At 54.0% G+C, this 21331-nt stretch overlaps 1 pseudogene; it reads left to right on the top strand.

Moving 5' to 3' along the window:
- The first annotated feature begins 1412 nt into the window (after nt 1–1412).
- Nucleotides 1413–3026, top strand: LOC117198272 (ATP synthase subunit a-like; annotated as a pseudogene).
- Nucleotides 3027–21331: the final 18305 nt, after the last annotated feature.

The raw sequence follows: 21331 nt of genomic DNA, 5'->3' as shown, positions 1-21331 counted from the left end.
CTCTCACTTTGTCCCAGCTTACCCTTCCCCCTCCCCGTGTGCTCAAGTCCTTTCTGTACGTCTGTGTCCTTAATCCTGTCCCACCCCTAGGTTCTTCATAAACTTTTTTTTTTCTTTAGACTCCATATATCTGTGTTAGCACACGCTATTTGTTTTTCTCTTTCTGACTTACTTTACTGTGTAGGACAGTCTCTACGTCCATCCATCTCACTACAAATAACTCAGTTTTGTTTCCTTTTATGGCTGAGTAATATTCCATTGTATATATGTGCCAGATCTTCTTTATCGATTCATCAGTCGATGGACACTTAGGTTGCTTCCATGTCCTGGCTATTGTAAATAGAGCTGCAATGAACATTGTTGAGCATAACTGTTTTTGAATTATGCTTCTCTCAGGGTAAATGCCCAGGAGTTGGATTGCTGGGTCGTATGATACTTCTATTTTTAGTTTTTTAAGGAACCTCCCTACCGTTCTCCCTAATGGCTATATCAATTTACATTCCCACCAACACTGAAAGAGTGTTCCCTTTTCTCCAATAAATGCCTCTGCAGCAATTATTTTTTGTAGATTTTTTGATGATTGCCATTCTGACTGCTGTGAGTGATACCTCACTGTAGTTTTGATTTACATTTCTGTAATGATTAGTGATGTTCAGCATCTTTTCATGTGTTTGTTGGCAACCTGTATAGCGTGTTTGGAGAAATGTCTATTTAAGTCTTCTGTCCATTCCTGGATTGGGTTGTTTGTTTTTGTGATATTGAGCTACATGAGCTGCTTGTAAATTTTGGAGGTTAATCCTTTGTCATTTGCTTCATTTGAAAATATTTTCTCCCATTCTGAGGGTTGTCTTTTCGTCTTCTTTATGTGTTTCTTTGCTGTGCAAAAGCTTTTAAGTTTCATTAGGTCCCATTTGTTTATTTTTGTTTTTATTTCCATTTCTCTAGGAGGTGGGTCAAATAGGATCTTGCTGTGATTTATGTCATAGAGTGTTCTGCCTATGTTTTCTTCTAAGAGTTTAATAGCGTCTGGTCTTAACATTTAGATCTCTAATCTATTTGGAGTTTATTTTTGTGTATGGTGTTATGGATGTTCTAATTTCATTCTTCTATGTGTAACTGTCCAGTTTGTATTGCACTCATGAGCTCATGAGCTGTCCCTTCCCTAGGCTTAAAAACAGATGCAATTCCTGGCCGCCTAAACCAAACAACCCTAACATCAACACGACCTGGCCTGTTCTATGGACAATGTTCAGAAGTTTGTGGCTCAAATCACAGCTTTATACCAATCGTTCTCGAACTAGTACCTTTAGAGAATTTCGAAAAATGATCTGCATCCATATTGTAATTTCACTAAGTAGCTAAACTAACGTTAACCTTTTAAGTTAAAGTTAAAGATTGAGAGCTATAGACTCCCCTTAGTGATATGCCACAACTAGATACATCAACATGGCTCCTTACCATTCTCTCCATGATCTTCACCCTATTCGCACTACTTCAACTAAAAATTTCAAAGCACTTTTACTCTCCCTTCCCTAAACCAGTGGACACGAAAGTACACATGAACGAAAATCTATTTGCCTCTTTCATAATCCCAGTTGTACTAGGTATTCCTATCACTACTCTAATTATTATATTCCCCACCATACTATTCCCAACACCAAATCGATTAACCAATAACCGTGTAATCACTATCCAACAATGACTTACCAAACTCACATCAAAACAACTGATAATTACGCATGGCCCCAAAGGACGAACCTGATCCCTAATACTCATCTCACTTTTCCTTTTCATCATTTCCACAAACCTTCTTGGAATATTACCTCACTCATTCACGCCTACTACTCAACTCTCTATAAAGAAGTTAGGCATAGCTATTCCACTATGAGCTGGCACCATCTTTATCGGTTTCCGTAATAAGACAAAAATATCTCTAGCCCACCTTTTACCATTAGGCATACCCACTTTCCTAATTCCTACGCTGGTAATAATCGAAACTATTAGCCTATTTATTCAGCCCTTAGCTCTAGCAGTACGGCTAACAGCGAACATCACAGCAGGTCACCTATTACTACACCTAATTGGAAGTGCAACTCTTGCATTAATAAGCATTAGTCTATTCACAGCCCTCATCACATTTATTATCCTCACTCTATTAGTCATCCTCGAATTTGCTGTAGCCCTGATCCAAGCCTACGTATTCACCTTACTAGTAAGCCTATACTTGCAAGACAATACATAATGACACACCAAACCCACTCATATCATATAGTAAATCCCAGTCCTTGACCACTTACAGGAGCTCTCTTAGCATTTCTGATAACATCAGGCCTAGTCATATGATTCCATTTCAACTCAGTAATTTTACTGACTTTAAGTTTTTTAACAAATACGCTAACAATATACCAATGATGACGAGACATCATCTGAGAAAGTACTTTCCAAGGCCACCACACACCAACCGTTCAAAAAGGACTTCGATATGGCATAGTCCTATTTATCTTATCAGAAGTCCTATTTTTTACAGGCTTCTTCTGAGCCTTTTACCACTCAAGCCTTGCCCCTACTCCCGAACTAGGAGGCTCCTGACCACCAACAGGTATACACCCCTTAAATCCACTAGAAATCCCTCTCCTCAATACCTCCGTACTATTAGCTTCTGGTGTGTCTATCATTTGAGCCCACCATAGTCTTATAGAAGGCGACCGCAAACACATACTCCAAGCCCTCCTTATTACAATTATACTTGGCCTCTATTTCACCCTACTCCAAGCATCAGAATACTATGAAGCCCCATTTACAATCTCAGACGGAGTCTACGGCTCCACTTTTTTCATAGCCACAGGCTTCCACGGACTACATGTCATCGTCGGATCCACCTTCCTTATCATCTGCTTCATACACCAAATAATGTTCCACTTCACATCAAATCACCACTTTGGCTTCGAAGCCACTGCTTGATATTGACATTTCGTGGACGTCATATGATTATTCCTCTATGTATCAATCTATTGATGAGGCTCATAGTCCTTTTAGTATTAATAAGTACAACTGACTTCCAATCAGTTAGTTTTGGTACACTCCGAAAAAGAACAATAAACCTTCTATCAACATTACTAACGAATACAACCCTAGCCCTACTACTTATACTTATTGCCTTTTGACTCCCCCAACTAAACTTCTATGCAGAAAAAACTAGTCCTTACGAATGTGGCTTTGATCCAATAGGATCTGCCCGCCTACTCTTTTCCATAAAATTCTTCCTAGTGGCAATTACTTTTCTCCTCTTTGACCTAGAAATTACTCTCCTACTCCCCTTACCTTGAGCAATCCAAACAAATAATTTAACAACAATACTTCTTATGGCCTTATTCCTAATCTCTCTACTAGCAGCTAGCCTAGCCTATGAGTGAACCAAAAAAGGCCTAGAATGAAATAAATATGATACTTAATTTAAAGTAAAACAAGTGGTTTCGACCCACTAGACTGTGATCTAAACTCACAAGTACCAAATGTCCCTAGTCCACATTAATATTCTAATTGCCTTTACAGTATCCCTCACAGACTTATTAATGTACCGATCCCACTTAATATCCGCATTATTATGTCTAGAAGGCATAGTACTATCATTATTCATCCTAGCAGCCCTCACAATCCTAAACACACACTTCACCCTAGCCAACATGATACCAATCATTCTCTTAGTATTTGCAGCCTGTGAAGCAGCTATTGGACTAGCCCTACTAGTCATAGTCTGCAACACATATGGTACTGACTATGTAGAAAATCTTAACCTCCTCCAATGCTAAAATTTATTATTCCACGAGGCCCAAAGTGTTATTGCAATGTGTTCTTTGCATGTTCAGCAGAGGGCCGCCCCCCCGCCCAAACCTTACGCTAACCCCTACTCTCCTCCTATCCCGTACACTAACACTAACAAACACTAAGCCGTCCCCTAACCCGTCGTCATACCCTGAGCTGTACCCTCAACCCTACCCGAACCCGTAACCTAAAACGCAACGTAAGCCTGCCCCATCGTCGGACCCGAAACTGGACCCTACCCCATACCCGTTCCCTTCCCCTACTCCGAATTCATACACTACCACTAGCATGTACCCTAAAGCAAGCCTGATCCCGAACCCGTACCCTAATACGTCCCCTAACAACTGTAACCCTTCCCCTTCCCCGAACCATACCCTACTCCTAACCCGTACACTCACACTAACCCATCCCCTAACCCTTCCCCTAACTTGGATCCTAATCTGTACCTTCAACCGTACCCATTCCCGAACCGTAACCCTCATCCTAACCCACACACTAACAAACACCACCCCGTAGCCTAAAACGGCCCCTCATCCTACCCCATCGTCGGACCCGAAACTGGACCCTACTCCTAACCCTTACCCTAACATGTCACATACTCCGAACCCGTCCACTAACACGTCCCCTGATACGAATTCGTACCCGAACAGTAACCCGGAGTCTAACAGTACCCTACACCTAACGCATTGTCGGACCCTAACCTGTCCCCTAAACCGAGCCCGATCCCTAACCCTAACCCTAACCCGTCCCCTAAGCCGAAAGCCTCCACTAACACTTACCCTCACCGTAATCCGTTTTCGTACCCTAACGCTCACCCTAGCCCTTAGCCTTCATACTACCCCAGACCCTAACCCGTCCCCTAGCCCAAATCCCTTGTTGGACCCTAAACTGTCCACTGGACCGTCCCTCTTCCCTAATCCTAGGCAGAACCCTCAACCTTACGCTAACCCAGACACGAACACTCATCTGTACCCTAACACGTACCCTGAAGCAAGCGTACCCATTCCCGGACCCGGACCCTAACAAGTACTCGAAGCCTAACTCGTTGTCGGACCCGTACCTGGACCCGAAACCTTCCCTGTTCCTGAACCCTAAACCCACCCAAAAGCCCTTCCCCTAACTAACTCGTACCGTACCCTAATCCTAATCTGTACACTAACCCGTACCCTAACACATACCCTCACCTGGACCCCGATCCTCGAACGACTCCTAACCCGTACCCGAACACTGACCCGTTGTCGGACCCGTACCTGGACCCGAAACCATATCTCGTCCCTAACCAGAACCCTTCACCGACCGTACACTAACCCTCACCCTCACCCTCACGCTAAGCCTTCTCCGTAACCTGGACCGTAAGCCTGTCCCGTTGTCGTGCCCTGCCCTGCCCCCTCCACGGTCCCCGTCCCCCGACACGTCCTCGGACCCACCCTCCAGCTCTGCCCTGCCCTGCCCTGCCCTGCCCCCTCCACGGTCCCCGTCCCGCGACACGTCCTCGGACGGACCCTCCAGCTCTGCCCTGCCCTGCCCTGCCCTGCCCCCTCCACGGTCCCCGTTCCCTATCCTAAGCCGTCCCCCGACACGTCCTCGGACGGACCCTCCACCTGTGCCCTGCCCCCTCCACGGTCCCCGGCCCCCGACACGTCCTCGGACCCAGCCTCCAGCTCTGTCGTGCCCTGCCCTGCCCTGCCCCCTCCACGTCCTCGGACGGACCCTCCAGCTCTGTCGTGCCCTGCCCTGCCCTGCCCCCTCCACGGTCCCGGTCCCCCGACACGTCCTCGGACCCTCCACCTCTGTCGTGCCCTGCCCTGGACCCTGAAGCGTCCCCGTTCCCTCCCCCTAGCCCACACACTTACCCGAAGCCTTACGGTAACCCGTCCAGGAATCCGCACACGTACGCTAACGACACTCACCCGTCCTGGTTTTTCCAGGCTCTTGATACTACTTGCCAAATTGCAAAGCAACCATGTCTCCCCACTATTCTAATATCCATTTAGGCAGGTATTCGAAGAAGTAGAGTTTGTTTGGGTGCGTGTGTTTGAATGCATGAAAAGTAGACCGAGAAGGCCCTTCGTGGGATTCAGATGGACTCCATGTAAGTCTGGTGTCCAGGAGCCAAGGTCCCGTCGTACCAAACGGCGGCTTGGCTGCTTCAGTGTGTGAGTGTAGGCCTGTGGCTCTTAGAAACGGGATAGTGGGCATAGAGTCCCTCCGGTGGCTCTCCTATGCTTGAATTCTCCTGTGAGTTCCTAATGGGGAGCAATTGATCAAGGCAATGCTTCATTCCTACAGAGAACTCTGTAGTTCTCTTCCTCGAGGACCAGAAAGTCAGAAAACCCTTTCTGTTTCCAACCAGATTCTGTGTGCACAGTGCTCTGGGATCCAGCCTAGGACCTACCTGTACATAGAGATTCACGTCTGCACTGCTGCACAGGTAAGGGAAATCGCCTCCTGCTTTCAGGCGAGCCCTCCGGGCATTAGGATACAGTTTGGACATTGCTTCTTGAGCTTCAGTTGAAAGTGCACTCTGGGCCAACACCTGGAAGAGAACACGAGGCCCAAAGTGTGATTGCAATGTGTTCTTTGCATGTTCAGCAGAGGGCCGCCCCCCCGCCCAAACCTTACGCTAACCCCTACTCTCCTCCTATCCCGTACACTAACACTAACAAACACTAAGCCGTCCCCTAACCCGTCGTCATACCCTGAGCTGTACCCTCAACCCTACCCGAACCCGTAACCTAAAACGCAACGTAAGCCTGCCCCATCGTCGGACCCGAAACTGGACCCTACCCCATACCCGTTCCCTTCCCCTACTCCGAATTCATACACTACCACTAGCATGTACCCTAAAGCAAGCCTGATCCCGAACCCGTACCCTAATACGTCCCCTAACAACTGTAACCCTTCCCCTTCCCCGAACCATACCCTACTCCTAACCCGTACACTCACACTAACCCATCCCCTAACCCTTCCCCTAACTTGGATCCTAATCTGTACCTTCAACCGTACCCATTCCCGAACCGTAACCCTCATCCTAACCCACACACTAACAAACACCACCCCGTAGCCTAAAACGGCCCCTCATCCTACCCCATCGTCGGACCCGAAACTGGACCCTACTCCTAACCCTTACCCTAACATGTCACATACTCCGAACCCGTCCACTAACACGTCCCCTGATACGAATTCGTACCCGAACAGTAACCCGGAGTCTAACAGTACCCTACACCTAACGCATTGTCGGACCCTAACCTGTCCCCTAAACCGAGCCCGATCCCTAACCCTAACCCTAACCCGTCCCCTAAGCCGAAAGCCTCCACTAACACTTACCCTCACCGTAATCCGTTTTCGTACCCTAACGCTCACCCTAGCCCTTAGCCTTCATACTACCCCAGACCCTAACCCGTCCCCTAGCCCAAATCCCTTGTTGGACCCTAAACTGTCCACTGGACCGTCCCTCTTCCCTAATCCTAGGCAGAACCCTCAACCTTACGCTAACCCAGACACGAACACTCATCTGTACCCTAACACGTACCCTGAAGCAAGCGTACCCATTCCCGGACCCGGACCCTAACAAGTACTCGAAGCCTAACTCGTTGTCGGACCCGTACCTGGACCCGAAACCTTCCCTGTTCCTGAACCCTAAACCCACCCAAAAGCCCTTCCCCTAACTAACTCGTACCGTACCCTAATCCTAATCTGTACACTAACCCGTACCCTAACACATACCCTCACCTGGACCCCGATCCTCGAACGACTCCTAACCCGTACCCGAACACTGACCCGTTGTCGGACCCGTACCTGGACCCGAAACCATATCTCGTCCCTAACCAGAACCCTTCACCGACCGTACACTAACCCTCACCCTCACCCTCACGCTAAGCCTTCTCCGTAACCTGGACCGTAAGCCTGTCCCGTTGTCGTGCCCTGCCCTGCCCCCTCCACGGTCCCCGTCCCCCGACACGTCCTCGGACCCACCCTCCAGCTCTGCCCTGCCCTGCCCTGCCCTGCCCCCTCCACGGTCCCCGTCCCGCGACACGTCCTCGGACGGACCCTCCAGCTCTGCCCTGCCCTGCCCTGCCCTGCCCCCTCCACGGTCCCCGTTCCCTATCCTAAGCCGTCCCCCGACACGTCCTCGGACGGACCCTCCACCTGTGCCCTGCCCCCTCCACGGTCCCCGGCCCCCGACACGTCCTCGGACCCAGCCTCCAGCTCTGTCGTGCCCTGCCCTGCCCTGCCCCCTCCACGTCCTCGGACGGACCCTCCAGCTCTGTCGTGCCCTGCCCTGCCCTGCCCCCTCCACGGTCCCGGTCCCCCGACACGTCCTCGGACCCTCCACCTCTGTCGTGCCCTGCCCTGGACCCTGAAGCGTCCCCGTTCCCTCCCCCTAGCCCACACACTTACCCGAAGCCTTACGGTAACCCGTCCAGGAATCCGCACACGTACGCTAACGACACTCACCCGTCCTGGTTTTTCCAGGCTCTTGATACTACTTGCCAAATTGCAAAGCAACCATGTCTCCCCACTATTCTAATATCCATTTAGGCAGGTATTCGAAGAAGTAGAGTTTGTTTGGGTGCGTGTGTTTGAATGCATGAAAAGTAGACCGAGAAGGCCCTTCGTGGGATTCAGATGGACTCCATGTAAGTCTGGTGTCCAGGAGCCAAGGTCCCGTCGTACCAAACGGCGGCTTGGCTGCTTCAGTGTGTGAGTGTAGGCCTGTGGCTCTTAGAAACGGGATAGTGGGCATAGAGTCCCTCCGGTGGCTCTCCTATGCTTGAATTCTCCTGTGAGTTCCTAATGGGGAGCAATTGATCAAGGCAATGCTTCATTCCTACAGAGAACTCTGTAGTTCTCTTCCTCGAGGACCAGAAAGTCAGAAAACCCTTTCTGTTTCCAACCAGATTCTGTGTGCACAGTGCTCTGGGATCCAGCCTAGGACCTACCTGTACATAGAGATTCACGTCTGCACTGCTGCACAGGTAAGGGAAATCGCCTCCTGCTTTCAGGCGAGCCCTCCGGGCATTAGGATACAGTTTGGACATTGCTTCTTGAGCTTCAGTTGAAAGTGCACTCTGGGCCAACACCTGGAAGAGAACACGAGGCCCAAAGTGTTATTGCAATGTGTTCTTTGCATGTTCAGCAGAGGGCCGCCCCCCCGCCCAAACCTTACGCTAACCCCTACTCTCCTCCTATCCCGTACACTAACACTAACAAACACTAAGCCGTCCCCTAACCCGTCGTCATACCCTGAGCTGTACCCTCAACCCTACCCGAACCCGTAACCTAAAACGCAACGTAAGCCTGCCCCATCGTCGGACCCGAAACTGGACCCTACCCCATACCCGTTCCCTTCCCCTACTCCGAATTCATACACTACCACTAGCATGTACCCTAAAGCAAGCCTGATCCCGAACCCGTACCCTAATACGTCCCCTAACAACTGTAACCCTTCCCCTTCCCCGAACCATACCCTACTCCTAACCCGTACACTCACACTAACCCATCCCCTAACCCTTCCCCTAACTTGGATCCTAATCTGTACCTTCAACCGTACCCATTCCCGAACCGTAACCCTCATCCTAACCCACACACTAACAAACACCACCCCGTAGCCTAAAACGGCCCCTCATCCTACCCCATCGTCGGACCCGAAACTGGACCCTACTCCTAACCCTTACCCTAACATGTCACATACTCCGAACCCGTCCACTAACACGTCCCCTGATACGAATTCGTACCCGAACAGTAACCCGGAGTCTAACAGTACCCTACACCTAACGCATTGTCGGACCCTAACCTGTCCCCTAAACCGAGCCCGATCCCTAACCCTAACCCTAACCCGTCCCCTAAGCCGAAAGCCTCCACTAACACTTACCCTCACCGTAATCCGTTTTCGTACCCTAACGCTCACCCTAGCCCTTAGCCTTCATACTACCCCAGACCCTAACCCGTCCCCTAGCCCAAATCCCTTGTTGGACCCTAAACTGTCCACTGGACCGTCCCTCTTCCCTAATCCTAGGCAGAACCCTCAACCTTACGCTAACCCAGACACGAACACTCATCTGTACCCTAACACGTACCCTGAAGCAAGCGTACCCATTCCCGGACCCGGACCCTAACAAGTACTCGAAGCCTAACTCGTTGTCGGACCCGTACCTGGACCCGAAACCTTCCCTGTTCCTGAACCCTAAACCCACCCAAAAGCCCTTCCCCTAACTAACTCGTACCGTACCCTAATCCTAATCTGTACACTAACCCGTACCCTAACACATACCCTCACCTGGACCCCGATCCTCGAACGACTCCTAACCCGTACCCGAACACTGACCCGTTGTCGGACCCGTACCTGGACCCGAAACCATATCTCGTCCCTAACCAGAACCCTTCACCGACCGTACACTAACCCTCACCCTCACCCTCACGCTAAGCCTTCTCCGTAACCTGGACCGTAAGCCTGTCCCGTTGTCGTGCCCTGCCCTGCCCCCTCCACGGTCCCCGTCCCCCGACACGTCCTCGGACCCACCCTCCAGCTCTGCCCTGCCCTGCCCTGCCCTGCCCCCTCCACGGTCCCCGTCCCGCGACACGTCCTCGGACGGACCCTCCAGCTCTGCCCTGCCCTGCCCTGCCCCCTCCACGGTCCCCGTTCCCTATCCTAAGCCGTCCCCCGACACGTCCTCGGACGGACCCTCCACCTGTGCCCTGCCCCCTCCACGGTCCCCGGCCCCCGACACGTCCTCGGACCCAGCCTCCAGCTCTGTCGTGCCCTGCCCTGCCCTGCCCCCTCCACGTCCTCGGACGGACCCTCCAGCTCTGTCGTGCCCTGCCCTGCCCTGCCCCCTCCACGGTCCCGGTCCCCCGACACGTCCTCGGACCCTCCACCTCTGTCGTGCCCTGCCCTGGACCCTGAAGCGTCCCCGTTCCCTCCCCCTAGCCCACACACTTACCCGAAGCCTTACGGTAACCCGTCCAGGAATCCGCACACGTACGCTAACGACACTCACCCGTCCTGGTTTTTCCAGGCTCTTGATACTACTTGCCAAATTGCAAAGCAACCATGTCTCCCCACTATTCTAATATCCATTTAGGCAGGTATTCGAAGAAGTAGAGTTTGTTTGGGTGCGTGTGTTTGAATGCATGAAAAGTAGACCGAGAAGGCCCTTCGTGGGATTCAGATGGACTCCATGTAAGTCTGGTGTCCAGGAGCCAAGGTCCCGTCGTACCAAACGGCGGCTTGGCTGCTTCAGTGTGTGAGTGTAGGCCTGTGGCTCTTAGAAACGGGATAGTGGGCATAGAGTCCCTCCGGTGGCTCTCCTATGCTTGAATTCTCCTGTGAGTTCCTAATGGGGAGCAATTGATCAAGGCAATGCTTCATTCCTACAGAGAACTCTGTAGTTCTCTTCCTCGAGGACCAGAAAGTCAGAAAACCCTTTCTGTTTCCAACCAGATTCTGTGTGCACAGTGCTCTGGGATCCAGCCTAGGACCTACCTGTACATAGAGATTCACGTCTGCACTGCTGCACAGGTAAGGGAAATCGCCTCCTGCTTTCAGGCGAGCCCTCCGGGCATTAGGATACAGTTTGGACATTGCTTCTTGAGCTTCAGTTGAAAGTGCACTCTGGGCCAACACCTGGAAGAGAACACGAGGCCCAAAGTGTTATTGCAATGTGTTCTTTGCATGTTCAGCAGAGGGCCGCCCCCCCGCCCAAACCTTACGCTAACCCCTACTCTCCTCCTATCCCGTACACTAACACTAACAAACACTAAGCCGTCCCCTAACCCGTCGTCATACCCTGAGCTGTACCCTCAACCCTACCCGAACCCGTAACCTAAAACGCAACGTAAGCCTGCCCCATCGTCGGACCCGAAACTGGACCCTACCCCATACCCGTTCCCTTCCCCTACTCCGAATTCATACACTACCACTAGCATGTACCCTAAAGCAAGCCTGATCCCGAACCCGTACCCTAATACGTCCCCTAACAACTGTAACCCTTCCCCTTCCCCGAACCATACCCTACTCCTAACCCGTACACTCACACTAACCCATCCCCTAACCCTTCCCCTAACTTGGATCCTAATCTGTACCTTCAACCGTACCCATTCCCGAACCGTAACCCTCATCCTAACCCACACACTAACAAACACCACCCCGTAGCCTAAAACGGCCCCTCATCCTACCCCATCGTCGGACCCGAAACTGGACCCTACTCCTAACCCTTACCCTAACATGTCACATACTCCGAACCCGTCCACTAACACGTCCCCTGATACGAATTCGTACCCGAACAGTAACCCGGAGTCTAACAGTACCCTACACCTAACGCATTGTCGGACCCTAACCTGTCCCCTAAACCGAGCCCGATCCCTAACCCTAACCCTAACCCGTCCCCTAAGCCGAAAGCCTCCACTAACACTTACCCTCACCGTAATCCGTTTTCGTACCCTAACGCTCACCCTAGCCCTTAGCCTTCATACTACCCCAGACCCTAACCCGTCCCCTAGCCCAAATCCCTTGTTGGACCCTAAACTGTCCACTGGACCGTCCCTCTTCCCTAATCCTAGGCAGAACCCTCAACCTTACGCTAACCCAGACACGAACACTCATCTGTACCCTAACACGTACCCTGAAGCAAGCGTACCCATTCCCGGACCCGGACCCTAACAAGTACTCGAAGCCTAACTCGTTGTCGGACCCGTACCTGGACCCGAAACCTTCCCTGTTCCTGAACCCTAAACCCACCCAAAAGCCCTTCCCCTAACTAACTCGTACCGTACCCTAATCCTAATCTGTACACTAACCCGTACCCTAACACATACCCTCACCTGGACCCCGATCCTCGAACGACTCCTAACCCGTACCCGAACACTGACCCGTTGTCGGACCCGTACCTGGACCCGAAACCATATCTCGTCCCTAACCAGAACCCTTCACCGACCGTACACTAACCCTCACCCTCACCCTCACGCTAAGCCTTCTCCGTAACCTGGACCGTAAGCCTGTCCCGTTGTCGTGCCCTGCCCTGCCCCCTCCACGGTCCCCGTCCCCCGACACGTCCTCGGACCCACCCTCCAGCTCTGCCCTGCCCTGCCCTGCCCTGCCCCCTCCACGGTCCCCGTCCCGCGACACGTCCTCGGACGGACCCTCCAGCTCTGCCCTGCCCTGCCCTGCCCTGCCCCCTCCACGGTCCCCGTGCCCTATCCTAAGCCGTCCCCCGACACGTCCTCGGACGGACCCTCCACCTGTGCCCTGCCCCCTCCACGGTCCCCGGCCCCCGACACGTCCTCGGACCCAGCCTCCAGCTCTGTCGTGCCCTGCCCTGCCCTGCCCCCTCCACGTCCTCGGACGGACCCTCCAGCTCTGTCGTGCCCTGCCCTGCCCTGCCCCCTCCACGGTCCCGGTCCCCCGACACGTCCTCGGACCCTCCACCTCTGTCGTGCCCTGCCCTGGACCCTGAAGCGTCCCCGTTCCCTCCCCCTAGCCCACACACTTACCCGAAGCCTTACGGTAACCCGTCCAGGAATCCGCACACGTACGCTAACGACACTCACCCGTCCTGGTTTTTCCAGGCTCTTGATACTACTTGCCAAATTGCAAAGCAACCATGTCTCCCCACTATTCTAATATCCATTTAGGCAGGTATTCGAAGAAGTAGAGTTTGTTTGGGTGCGTGTGTTTGAATGCATGAAAAGTAGACCGAGAAGGCCCTTCGTGGGATTCAGATGGACTCCATGTAAGTCTGGTGTCCAGGAGCCAAGGTCCCGTCGTACCAAACGGCGGCTTGGCTGCTTCAGTGTGTGAGTGTAGGCCTGTGGCTCTTAGAAACGGGATAGTGGGCATAGAGTCCCTCCGGTGGCTCTCCTATGCTTGAATTCTCCTGTGAGTTCCTAATGGGGAGCAATTGATCAAGGCAATGCTTCATTCCTACAGAGAACTCTGTAGTTCTCTTCCTCGAGGACCAGAAAGTCAGAAAACCCTTTCTGTTTCCAACCAGATTCTGTGTGCACAGTGCTCTGGGATCCAGCCTAGGACCTACCTGTACATAGAGATTCACGTCTGCACTGCTGCACAGGTAAGGGAAATCGCCTCCTGCTTTCAGGCGAGCCCTCCGGGCATTAGGATACAGTTTGGACATTGCTTCTTGAGCTTCAGTTGAAAGTGCACTCTGGGCCAACACCTGGAAGAGAACACGAGGCCCAAAGTGTTATTGCAATGTGTTCTTTGCATGTTCAGCAGAGGGCCGCCCCCCCGCCCAAACCTTACGCTAACCCCTACTCTCCTCCTATCCCGTACACTAACACTAACAAACACTAAGCCGTCCCCTAACCCGTCGTCATACCCTGAGCTGTACCCTCAACCCTACCCGAACCCGTAACCTAAAACGCAACGTAAGCCTGCCCCATCGTCGGACCCGAAACTGGACCCTACCCCATACCCGTTCCCTTCCCCTACTCCGAATTCATACACTACCACTAGCATGTACCCTAAAGCAAGCCTGATCCCGAACCCGTACCCTAATACGTCCCCTAACAACTGTAACCCTTCCCCTTCCCCGAACCATACCCTACTCCTAACCCGTACACTCACACTAACCCATCCCCTAACCCTTCCCCTAACTTGGATCCTAATCTGTACCTTCAACCGTACCCATTCCCGAACCGTAACCCTCATCCTAACCCACACACTAACAAACACCACCCCGTAGCCTAAAACGGCCCCTCATCCTACCCCATCGTCGGACCCGAAACTGGACCCTACTCCTAACCCTTACCCTAACATGTCACATACTCCGAACCCGTCCACTAACACGTCCCCTGATACGAATTCGTACCCGAACAGTAACCCGGAGTCTAACAGTACCCTACACCTAACGCATTGTCGGACCCTAACCTGTCCCCTAAACCGAGCCCGATCCCTAACCCTAACCCTAACCCGTCCCCTAAGCCGAAAGCCTCCACTAACACTTACCCTCACCGTAATCCGTTTTCGTACCCTAACGCTCACCCTAGCCCTTAGCCTTCATACTACCCCAGACCCTAACCCGTCCCCTAGCCCAAATCCCTTGTTGGACCCTAAACTGTCCACTGGACCGTCCCTCTTCCCTAATCCTAGGCAGAACCCTCAACCTTACGCTAACCCAGACACGAACACTCATCTGTACCCTAACACGTACCCTGAAGCAAGCGTACCCATTCCCGGACCCGGACCCTAACAAGTACTCGAAGCCTAACTCGTTGTCGGACCCGTACCTGGACCCGAAACCTTCCCTGTTCCTGAACCCTAAACCCACCCAAAAGCCCTTCCCCTAACTAACTCGTACCGTACCCTAATCCTAATCTGTACACTAACCCGTACCCTAACACATACCCTCACCTGGACCCCGATCCTCGAACGACTCCTAACCCGTACCCGAACACTGACCCGTTGTCGGACCCGTACCTGGACCCGAAACCATATCTCGTCCCTAACCAGAACCCTTCACCGACCGTACACTAACCCTCACCCTCACCCTCACGCTAAGCCTTCTCCGTAACCTGGACCGTAAGCCTGTCCCGTTGTCGTGCCCTGCCCTGCCCCCTCCACGGTCCCCGTCCCCCGACACGTCCTCGGACCCACCCTCCAGCTCTGCCCTGCCCTGCCCTGCCCTGCCCCCTCCACGGTCCCCGTCCCGCGACACGTCCTCGGACGGACCCTCCAGCTCTGCCCTGCCCTGCCCTGCCCTGCCCCCTCCACGGTCCCCGTTCCCTATCCTAAGCCGTCCCCCGACACGTCCTCGGACGGACCCTCCACCTGTGCCCTGCCCCCTCCACGGTCCCCGGCCCCCGACACGTCCTCGGACCCAGCCTCCAGCTCTGTCGTGCCCTGCCCTGCCCTGCCCCCTCCACGTCCTCGGACGGACCCTCCAGCTCTGTCGTGCCCTGCCCTGCCCTGCCCCCTCCACGGTCCCGGTCCCCCGACACGTCCTCGGACCCTCCACCTCTGTCGTGCCCTGCCCTGGACCCTGAAGCGTCCCCGTTCCCTCCCCCTAGCCCACACACTTACCCGAAGCCTTACGGTAACCCGTCCAGGAATCCGCACACGTACGCTAACGACACTCACCCGTCCTGGTTTTTCCAGGCTCTTGATACTACTTGCCAAATTGCAAAGCAACCATGTCTCCCCACTATTCTAATATCCATTTAGGCAGGTATTCGAAGAAGTAGAGTTTGTTTGGGTGCGTGTGTTTGAATGCATGAAAAGTAGACCGAGAAGGCCCTTCGTGGGATTCAGATGGACTCCATGTAAGTCTGGTGTCCAGGAGCCAAGGTCCCGTCGTACCAAACGGCGGCTTGGCTGCTTCAGTGTGTGAGTGTAGGCCTGTGGCTCTTAGAAACGGGATAGTGGGCATAGAGTCCCTCCGGTGGCTCTCCTATGCTTGAATTCTCCTGTGAGTTCCTAATGGGGAGCAATTGATCAAGGCAATGCTTCATTCCTACAGAGAACTCTGTAGTTCTCTTCCTCGAGGACCAGAAAGTCAGAAAACCCTTTCTGTTTCCAACCAGATTCTGTGTGCACAGTGCTCTGGGATCCAGCCTAGGACCTACCTGTACATAGAGATTCACGTCTGCACTGCTGCACAGGTAAGGGAAATCGCCTCCTGCTTTCAGGCGAGCCCTCCGGGCATTAGGATACAGTTTGGACATTGCTTCTTGAGCTTCAGTTGAAAGTGCACTCTGGGCCAACACCTGGAAGAGAACACGAGGCCCAAAGTGTTATTGCAATGTGTTCTTTGCATGTTCAGCAGAGGGCCGCCCCCCCGCCCAAACCTTACGCTAACCCCTACTCTCCTCCTATCCCGTACACTAACACTAACAAACACTAAGCCGTCCCCTAACCCGTCGTCATACCCTGAGCTGTACCCTCAACCCTACCCGAACCCGTAACCTAAAACGCAACGTAAGCCTGCCCCATCGTCGGACCCGAAACTGGACCCTACCCCATACCCGTTCCCTTCCCCTACTCCGAATTCATACACTACCACTAGCATGTACCCTAAAGCAAGCCTGATCCCGAACCCGTACCCTAATACGTCCCCTAACAACTGTAACCCTTCCCCTTCCCCGAACCATACCCTACTCCTAACCCGTACACTCACACTAACCCATCCCCTAACCCTTCCCCTAACTTGGATCCTAATCTGTACCTTCAACCGTACCCATTCCCGAACCGTAACCCTCATCCTAACCCACACACTAACAAACACCACCCCGTAGCCTAAAACGGCCCCTCATCCTACCCCATCGTCGGACCCGAAACTGGACCCTACTCCTAACCCTTACCCTAACATGTCACATACTCCGAACCCGTCCACTAACACGTCCCCTGATACGAATTCGTACCCGAACAGTAACCCGGAGTCTAACAGTACCCTACACCTAACGCATTGTCGGACCCTAACCTGTCCCCTAAACCGAGCCCGATCCCTAACCCTAACCCTAACCCGTCCCCTAAGCCGAAAGCCTCCACTAACACTTACCCTCACCGTAATCCGTTTTCGTACCCTAACGCTCACCCTAGCCCTTAGCCTTCATACTACCCCAGACCCTAACCCGTCCCCTAGCCCAAATCCCTTGTTGGACCCTAAACTGTCCACTGGACCGTCCCTCTTCCCTAATCCTAGGCAGAACCCTCAACCTTACGCTAACCCAGACACGAACACTCATCTGTACCCTAACACGTACCCTGAAGCAAGCGTACCCATTCCCGGACCCGGACCCTAACAAGTACTCGAAGCCTAACTCGTTGTCGGACCCGTACCTGGACCCGAAACCTTCCCTGTTCCTGAACCCTAAACCCACCCAAAAGCCCTTCCCCTAACTAACTCGTACCGTACCCTAATCCTAATCTGTACACTAACCCGTACCCTAACACATACCCTCACCTGGACCCCGATCCTCGAACGACTCCTAACCCGTACCCGAACACTGACCCGTTGTCGGACCCGTACCTGGACCCGAAACCATATCTCGTCCCTAACCAGAACCCTTCACCGACCGTACACTAACCCTCACCCTCACCCTCACGCTAAGCCTTCTCCGTAACCTGGACCGTAAGCCTGTCCCGTTGTCGTGCCCTGCCCTGCCCCCTCCACGGTCCCCGTCCCCCGACACGTCCTCGGACCCACCCTCCAGCTCTGCCCTGCCCTGCCCTGCCCTGCCCCCTCCACGGTCCCCGTCCCGCGACACGTCCTCGGACGGACCCTCCAGCTCTGCCCTGCCCTGCCCTGCCCTGCCCCCTCCACGGTCCCCGTTCCCTATCCTAAGCCGTCCCCCGACACGTCCTCGGACGGACCCTCCACCTGTGCCCTGCCCCCTCCACGGTCCCCGGCCCCCGACACGTCCTCGGACCCACCCTCCAGCTCTGCCCTGCCCTGCCCTGCCCTGCCCCCTCCACGTCCTCGGACGGACCCTCCAGCTCTGCCCTGCCCTGCCCTGCCCTGCCCCCTCCACGGTCCCCGTTCCCTATCCTAAGCCGTCCCCCGACACGTCCTCGGACGGACCCTCCACCTGTGCCCTGCCCCCTCCACGGTCCCCGGCCCCCGACACGTCCTCGGACCCAGCCTCCAGCTCTGCCGTGCCCTGCCCTGCCCTGCCCCCTCCACGTCCTCGGACGGACCCTCCAGCTCTGTCGTGCCCTGCCCTGCCCTGCCCCCTCCACGGTCCCGGTCCCCCGACACGTCCTCGGACCCTCCACCTCTGTCGTGCCCTGCCCTGGACCCTGAAGCGTCCCCGTTCCCTCCCCCTAGCCCACACACTTACCCGAAGCCTTACGGTAACCCGTCCAGGAATCCGCACACGTACGCTAACGACACTCACCCGTCCTGGTTTTTCCAGGCTCTTGATACTACTTGCCAAATTGCAAAGCAACCATGTCTCCCCACTATTCTAATATCCATTTAGGCAGGTATTCGAAGAAGTAGAGTTTGTTTGGGTGCGTGTGTTTGAATGCATGAAAAGTAGACCGAGAAGGCCCTTCGTGGGATTCAGATGGACTCCATGTAAGTCTGGTGTCCAGGAGCCAAGGTCCCGTCGTACCAAACGGCGGCTTGGCTGCTTCAGTGTGTGAGTGTAGGCCTGTGGCTCTTAGAAACGGGATAGTGGGCATAGAGTCCCTCCGGTGGCTCTCCTATGCTTGAATTCTCCTGTGAGTTCCTAATGGGGAGCAATTGATCAAGGCAATGCTTCATTCCTACAGAGAACTCTGTAGTTCTCTTCCTCGAGGACCAGAAAGTCAGAAAACCCTTTCTGTTTCCAACCAGATTCTGTGTGCACAGTGCTCTGGGATCCAGCCTAGGACCTACCTGTACATAGAGATTCACGTCTGCACTGCTGCACAGGTAAGGGAAATCGCCTCCTGCTTTCAGGCGAGCCCTCCGGGCATTAGGATACAGTTTGGACATTGCTTCTTGAGCTTCAGTTGAAAGTGCACTCTGGGCCAACACCTGGAAGAGAACACGAGGCCCAAAGTGTTATTGCAATGTGTTCTTTGCATGTTCAGCAGAGGGCCGCCCCCCCGCCCAAACCTTACGCTAACCCCTACTCTCCTCCTATCCCGTACACTAACACTAACAAACACTAAGCCGTCCCCTAACCCGTCGTCATACCCTGAGCTGTACCCTCAACCCTACCCGAACCCGTAACCTAAAACGCAACGTAAGCCTGCCCCATCGTCGGACCCGAAACTGGACCCTACCCCATACCCGTTCCCTTCCCCTACTCCGAATTCATACACTACCACTAGCATGTACCCTAAAGCAAGCCTGATCCCGAACCCGTACCCTAATACGTCCCCTAACAACTGTAACCCTTCCCCTTCCCCGAACCATACCCTACTCCTAACCCGTACACTCACACTAACCCATCCCCTAACCCTTCCCCTAACTTGGATCCTAATCTGTACCTTCAACCGTACCCATTCCCGAACCGTAACCCTCATCCTAACCCACACACTAACAAACACCACCCCGTAGCCTAAAACGGCCCCTCATCCTACCCCATCGTCGGACCCGAAACTGGACCCTACTCCTAACCCTTACCCTAACATGTCACATACTCCGAACCCGTCCACTAACACGTCCCCTGATACGAATTCGTACCCGAACAGTAACCCGGAGTCTAACAGTACCCTACACCTAACGCATTGTCGGACCCTAACCTGTCCCCTAAACCGAGCCCGATCCCTAACCCTAACCCTAACCCGTCCCCTAAGCCGAAAGCCTCCACTAACACTTACCCTCACCGTAATCCGTTTTCGTACCCTAACGCTCACCCTAGCCCTTAGCCTTCATACTACCCCAGACCCTAACCCGTCCCCTAGCCCAAATCCCTTGTTGGACCCTAAACTGTCCACTGGACCGTCCCTCTTCCCTAATCCTAGGCAGAACCCTCAACCTTACGCTAACCCAGACACGAACACTCATCTGTACCCTAACACGTACCCTGAAGCAAGCGTACCCATTCCCGGACCCGGACCCTAACAAGTACTCGAAGCCTAACTCGTTGTCGGACCCGTACCTGGACCCGAAACCTTCCCTGTTCCTGAACCCTAAACCCACCCAAAAGCCCTTCCCCTAACTAACTCGTACCGTACCCTAATCCTAATCTGTACACTAACCCGTACCCTAACACATACCCTCACCTGGACCCCGATCCTCGAACGACTCCTAACCCGTACCCGAACACTGACCCGTTGTCGGACCCGTACCTGGACCCGAAACCATATCTCGTCCCTAACCAGAACCCTTCACCGACCGTACACTAACCCTCACCCTCACCCTCACGCTAAGCCTTCTCCGTAACCTGGACCGTAAGCCTGTCCCGTTGTCGTGCCCTGCCCTGCCCCCTCCACGGTCCCCGTCCCCCGACACGTCCTCGGACCCACCCTCCAGCTCTGCCCTGCCCTGCCCTGCCCTGCCCTGCCCCCTCCACGGTCCCCGTCCCGCGACACGTCCTCGGACGGACCCTCCAGCTCTGCCCTGCCCTGCCCTGCCCTGCCCCCTCCACGGTCCCCGTTCCCTATCCTAAGCCGTCCCCCGACACGTCCTCGGACGGACCCTCCACCTGTGCCCTGCCCCCTCCACGGTCCCCGGCCCCCGACACGTCCTCGGACCCAGCCTCCAGCTCTGTCGTGCCCTGCCCTGCCCTGCCCCCTCCACGTCCTCGGACGGACCCTCCAGCTCTGTCGTGCCCTGCCCTGCCCTGCCCCCTCCACGGTCCCGGTCCCCCGACACGTCCTCGGACCCTCCACCTCTGTCGTGCCCTGCCCTGGACCCTGAAGCGTCCCCGTTCCCTCCCCCTAGCCCACACACTTACCCGAAGCCTTACGGTAACCCGTCCAGGAATCCGCACACGTACGCTAACGACACTCACCCGTCCTGGTTTTTCCAGGCTCTTGATACTACTTGCCAAATTGCAAAGCAACCATGTCTCCCCACTATTCTAATATCCATTTAGGCAGGTATTCGAAGAAGTA

Source organism: Orcinus orca, chromosome 3 (genome assembly GCF_937001465.1).
Source record: "Orcinus orca chromosome 3, mOrcOrc1.1, whole genome shotgun sequence".
In the NCBI taxonomy this organism is placed as follows: domain Eukaryota; kingdom Metazoa; phylum Chordata; class Mammalia; order Artiodactyla; family Delphinidae; genus Orcinus; species Orcinus orca.
Note: the sequence above shows the minus strand (reverse complement) of the source record. Positions and strands in the feature narration are given on the sequence as shown.